The sequence below is a fragment of the Cydia pomonella genome, chromosome 9, assembly GCF_033807575.1.
Source record: "Cydia pomonella isolate Wapato2018A chromosome 9, ilCydPomo1, whole genome shotgun sequence".
Taxonomy (NCBI): Eukaryota; Metazoa; Arthropoda; class Insecta; order Lepidoptera; family Tortricidae; genus Cydia; species Cydia pomonella.
The window spans coordinates 21,374,656-21,380,655 of NC_084711.1; the positions used below are offsets into that span (position 1 = coordinate 21,374,656).

Genomic DNA, 6,000 nt, shown 5'->3' on the forward strand with positions numbered 1-6,000 from the left:
TCGACTTTCATTTAATTTAGATTTCGGCGGAGCACAAAGCTAACCAAAGTGAGCTGAGATGTTAGAACGAAACAGATATATTAAAAGAGTGCATCTCTACTAGTCTATCTAGGGAGCTTATTAATGCCTGATTGGTACGAAATGACAGTCAACATGACGTAGACTGCCACTGGCAGGAATGTGGCTGAACCGGCAGCTACGCTATTCCAAAGCCGACCGAGTTTTGTCATTTATAGACCATGCTAAACTCGCACTCGCAAAAATAGTGAGAAGGTTGGCAACTGGCAGGTATGGTACCAGCGTAGGATCGATATGTCTTTATAGTGGGGTCGTTATAGGACAATACCAATATTTTTTTCATTAAAGCATGAGACTTGGCACACTTGTTACTAAGGTGGACCAGAGTCGAAAACGCCCGGGAGGCAGCGGGAGACACCCCTCTAGGGGGGAGGGGGAGGGGGTGAAGTTTTCCTACGCCGCGCGCACTGTTGGTCGTTATAACTACTAAACTATAGCTACTAGGGCAAGTGTGGTATCATTTTCGGATAAATAAAAGATGGTCAATCATTTTCTAAAACAAAAAAAAACACCTTTACATAGAAAAAAATTGAAATACGGCCCAAAATCTAAAATCTTTTGAGTACAAAAAATCTTTCAAGGTCAATAAATTTTTAATGATTACCGATATCGGATTAAAAAAAATATATTTAAAAAGGCGCATTAATACAGATTCCAAAAATATAAGTAACATTGCAAATATTTAAGAAAAAAATTGTTTAAAAAAATATAGAACACCGCGCGGCAGAGTCGTAAAAAATTCTTAGCCAATTATGAACATCAAAAACGAGTTTTATAGGTTGCTAGTGTCCTGTAAGCTGTAACTAATAAGGATGGAGTTTTCATTAGATATAGTATATCATCATATCAGCTCATATATGTCCCCACCGAGGGGCTCGAGCCTACCCTGCATTAGGGTGATCGGGCCTTAGTCGATCACGCGAGCCCAGTGCGGGTTGGTCGACTTCACACACAAGCTTCGAGTTTCCTCGCAGCCGTGTGCAGGTTTCCTCACGATGTTTTCCTTCACCGTAAGAGCGTCGAATAAACGTACATATGAAATCGAGATTCGAAAACACATTGGTATGCGGCCAGGATTCGAACCACGACCTCCCGCACAGGAGGTAGCGGTCTTAAGCATTACGCCACCGACGCTCTCTATATATAGTATATAGCTCAATTTTAATAATTATTTGATAGAAGACATTTTTTATCGTGTGTATAAGCATATTTAAACTTATGGCTCAGCTGGGCACGATTTCAAGTGACCCATAATCTATAAAGAAATTAAACAAACAGTATAGAATTTTACTTAAAAATGTTTATTATTTACATTGTCCCCCACAATCGCAAAGCTCCGTGCACTTAAGTTGCCGCTGAAAGCACCGGCACCTCGAGCCGCCGCACCTCTTTTTGCATCTGCACCGGATCATTTCCAGGCATGCATCTGCAGCTACGGGCAAGTCTGTCCATGTAGGTTGCCAGCTTTCACTGACTTTTCTCCATCCCCAGTTAGATGGACAGGGAAGATTTTGATTCGGTGACATCTGACCCCATACATGGACTGCTTGGAACACTGCCCGCAGGAAATGCTGGTATAGAGCAGCTTTCGTCGGAGGTATATTCTCCAATTGGCGGTCTTTTTTCGAGAATAGGTGCTTTCGGGCTTCGTTTACGGTTGTAAATGAACTGGCTCTAAAACAAAACAAAAAAATTAGTTACTAGACTATTTTATTGTATTGCTAGTTTTAAAAAGTGCTTATTACCTGTCATATAAAATGACGACAAACTTTTCGATTACTGTAAACGCCTCGCTAGTACTCCCCTCATATGCTGCCAGAAACCCTTCTGTGGCATTGGGAAATGCGTTCCATGCATCTATTGCACTTTTTTTTCCTTTCCCGTTAAAATAGGACACAGTATCACAACCTGTGAAGGCATGGAACAGGGGGAGGACTTTCGCTTTTTGTGGCCCTGTAAAAGAAAATAATATGTTTTATATAGCCCGCCTAGCGTTATAGTCTCAGTGCATTCTATTCTATTCTAAAAAGCACTCGCGACACGCAAAGATTAGCTCCATGTAACCATGAAGAGGCTGATACAAGAATCATAGTGCACATGGCTGACGCAGTAAGTCAAGGTTATACGCGGGTAATGATACGCACTGTTGATACCGACGTCGTGGTGCTGGCAGTCGCAAGTGTGCTACAAGTACCTGAGCTAGAAGAGCTGTGGGTACACGTAGGTACTGGTAAACACCACCAGTACCTTCCTTGTCACGAAATAGCAAAAACTCTAGGTAAAAAATAATTATAAATTGTATTTATCTACGTTACGCCCTAGCCACTAGCTAGAATAGAATAGAATGCACTGAGACTATAACGCTAGGCGGGCTATATAAAACATATTATTTTCTTTTACAGGGCCACAAAAAGCGAAAGTCCTCCCCCTGTTCCATGCCTTCACAGGTTGTGATACTGTGTCCTATTTTAACGGGAAAGGAAAAAAAAGTGTAATAGATGCATGGAACGCATTTCCCAATGCCACAGAAGGGTTTCTGGCAGCATATGAGGGAAGTACTAGCGAGGCGTTTACAGTAATCGAAAAGTTTGTCGTCATTTTATATGACAGGTAATAAGCACTTTTTAAAACTAGCAATACAATAAAATAGTCTAGTAACTAATTTTTTTGTTTTGTTTTAGAGCCAGTTCATTTACAACCGTAAACGAAGCCCGAAAGCACCTATTCTCGAAAAAAGACCGCCAATTGGAGAATATACCTCCGACGAAAGCTGCTCTATACCAGCATTTCCTGCGGGCAGTGTTCCAAGCAGTCCATGTATGGGGTCAGATGTCACCGAATCAAAATCTTCCCTGTCCATCTAACTGGGGATGGAGAAAAGTCAGTGAAAGCTGGCAACCTACATGGACAGACTTGCCCGTAGCTGCAGATGCATGCCTGGAAATGATCCGGTGCAGATGCAAAAAGAGGTGCGGCGGCTCGAGGTGCCGGTGCTTTCAGCGGCAACTTAAGTGCACGGAGCTTTGCGATTGTGGGGGACAATGTAAATAATAAACATTTTTAAGTAAAATTCTATACTGTTTGTTTAATTTCTTTATAGATTATGGGTCACTTGAAATCGTGCCCAGCTGAGCCATAAGTTTAAATATGCTTATACACACGATAAAAAATGTCTTCTATCAAATAATTATTAAAATTGAGCTATATACTATATATAGAGAGCGTCGGTGGCGTAATGCTTAAGACCGCTACCTCCTGTGCGGGAGGTCGTGGTTCGAATCCTGGCCGCATACCAATGTGTTTTCGAATCTCGATTTCATATGTACGTTTATTCGACGCTCTTACGGTGAAGGAAAACATCGTGAGGAAACCTGCACACGGCTGCGAGGAAACTCGAAGCTTGTGTGTGAAGTCGACCAACCCGCACTGGGCTCGCGTGATCGACTAAGGCCCGATCACCCTAATGCAGGGTAGGCTCGAGCCCCTCGGTGGGGACATATATGAGCTGATATGATGATATACTATATCTAATGAAAACTCCATCCTTATTAGTTACAGCTTACAGGACACTAGCAACCTATAAAACTCGTTTTTGATGTTCATAATTGGCTAAGAATTTTTTACGACTCTGCCGCGCGGTGTTCTATATTTTTTTTAAACAATTTTTTTCTTAAATATTTGCAATGTTACTTATATTTTTGGAATCTGTATTAACGCGCCTTTTTAAATATATATTTTTTAATCCGATATCGGTAATCATTAAAAATTTATTGACCATGAAAGATTTTTTTTTACTCAAAAGATTTTAGATTTTGGGCCGTATTTTAATTTTTTTCTATGTAAAGGTATTTTTTTTGTTTTAGAAAATGATTGGCCATCTTTTATTTATCCGAAAATGATACCACACTTGCCCTAGTAGCTGTAGTTTAGTAGTTATGACGACCAACAGTGCGCGCGGTGTAGGAAAACTTCACCCCCTCCCCCTCCCCCCTAGAGGGGTGTCTCCCGCTGCCTCCCGGGCGTTTTCGACTCTGGTCCACCTTAGTAACAAGTGTGCCAAGTCTCATGCTTTAATGAGAAAAATATTGGTTCCCATACATTGAGTGCACCTAAAAACCCCACTATTAGTTTTGTTCTACGAAAGAACAATGCTCTATAAACCAACAGGATTACACAAAGCCTTTGCACAAATGATCTGTATTCTTTCCTGTTTTATGTTTCTTTTTGTACACTAAAGTGTTTTACTACTACTACTAGAATTAAGAGTTAGGTCATTAGATAGGTATTCCTATGAACTTCTCCTGAGTGAGAGTTTATGAGTCTTGGCCTCCGACACGAGTACACGCCAGTTGTCTCGATCCTGTGCCATCTTCCACCAGTTATCGGCTTGGAAATCGCGCAAGTCCGCTTCAACAGCATCACCCCTGCGATACCTGGGATGTCCGATAGGCGTCCCATGTATGCCCCTTTAGCTTCACGATCCTCCATTCTCAAAACGTGGCCGAGCCAGCGGAGACGGTGAGCTTTTGTCTCGCCGACAATATTGGGTGTAGCCACAAGATCTTCAATCTCGACGTTTTTGCGGAGTCTGAAACTGCCATCTTCTCTTCTCACAGGGCCCTGGATCTTTCGAAGTAAAACATACATACATTTTATAAAATTAAAAATATAAAATAGTGTTATTTAGTTATTTAGGCGACAAAACGGCGTGGCTCCGTTGAATCGGCTGCTCTTCTGTCGGATTAGGCAGTTTATGTATCGAACATCAGAGATTACCCCGGCTAGTACCCGATTAGAACACCACACGCCGCGACAGTATTTATAGTGCGCGCACACATGCGCACACGCACAATGACAATGTAACGCTAAAAATACTGCTAATCTTCCGAGTTACAATCGACGCCAGGTGTCTTGACGTTGAATTCAGACGTAATGCTAACCCTCACCCAGGGACTGCATAACCGAAAAACAACGATACCTACCTTTAAATAACGGTATGACGTCATACCGGTTTAATTCAAACTATTTAGGTAGCTGAATAAATTTATTTCGCTACCAAAAAATAACGGTACCGTGTACCTTAACCACTTTCATAAAGGTACCCTATCAGCTTAGGCGTCGTTGCCAAGCCACCCGCGCCTTGTGCTAACTTGGTATTGGAATATAGGAATTGGATGAAGCTGTTTATGAAGTGTAAGCCCGTAAGCCCTTTGATTTTATCAATACTATCAGTTTGGCTATAATAACGGTTAAGGTATATACCGGAAAAAATACCGGTACCGTTATTTTAAAACGGTAGCGATACCTTTATATCGGAGCGGCCTACCGGTATAATGTATCGGTATCGTAATTTTATACTGCTACCGTACCGTTATACCGTAACCGAAATCAGTCCCTGCCCTCACCTGATTCCCTATTGTTTTCACCGTGTTAAATTCCTGGCTCTTGAAGATCTTGGGTCCCGAGGATCCTGGTCCACCGACGATCTGGTCAAGATCGCAAGGAACGAATGAGGGTAGCATTCATTGCGCCCTCAATGATCAGCTGTCGATATGTTTCAGCTGATATGATAACGACGAGTCTCTGGAGTCGCACTTGAGGAATTCATACATAATTACAAAGAATAGCGTTTCGATACCAGTATACACCTCGCTAAACGAATACTGAACATTCCTCCCACCAAAATAGACTTTAATACTACAAAATATAGTTGCTAATAGCCTGACCAATGCAGCAGGTGCAAAGGACTCCACGAACTATTACTATTACAGTAAAACGCAAACCAAAAAAATGGGCAAGTGCGAGTCGGACTCGCTCACCGAGGATTCCGTACAAATTTCACTTTTTTTTTTCAAATTTATAGATTCAAATTTTTCCGTCTTTGTAGTATAAGACGATAATAAATAATAAATAAAAAAGCCT

General features: G+C 41.5%; 2 long non-coding RNA genes across 2 annotated transcripts; one reads left to right on the forward strand and one right to left on the reverse strand.

Annotated features, from left to right (window-relative positions):
* Window positions 1-1,358: 1,358 nt before the first annotated feature.
* On the reverse strand, window positions 1,359-2,760 carry LOC133520949 (uncharacterized). Its single transcript, XR_009799841.1, has 2 exons — window positions 1,824-2,760; window positions 1,359-1,752 (listed from the first exon to the last, which is right to left on the reverse strand). It is a non-coding gene; the product is annotated as an uncharacterized LOC133520949 (long non-coding RNA).
* On the forward strand, window positions 2,575-3,153 carry LOC133520953 (uncharacterized). The gene is made up of 2 exons (XR_009799844.1): window positions 2,575-2,688; window positions 2,760-3,153. It is a non-coding gene; the product is annotated as an uncharacterized LOC133520953 (long non-coding RNA).
* Window positions 3,154-6,000: the final 2,847 nt, after the last annotated feature.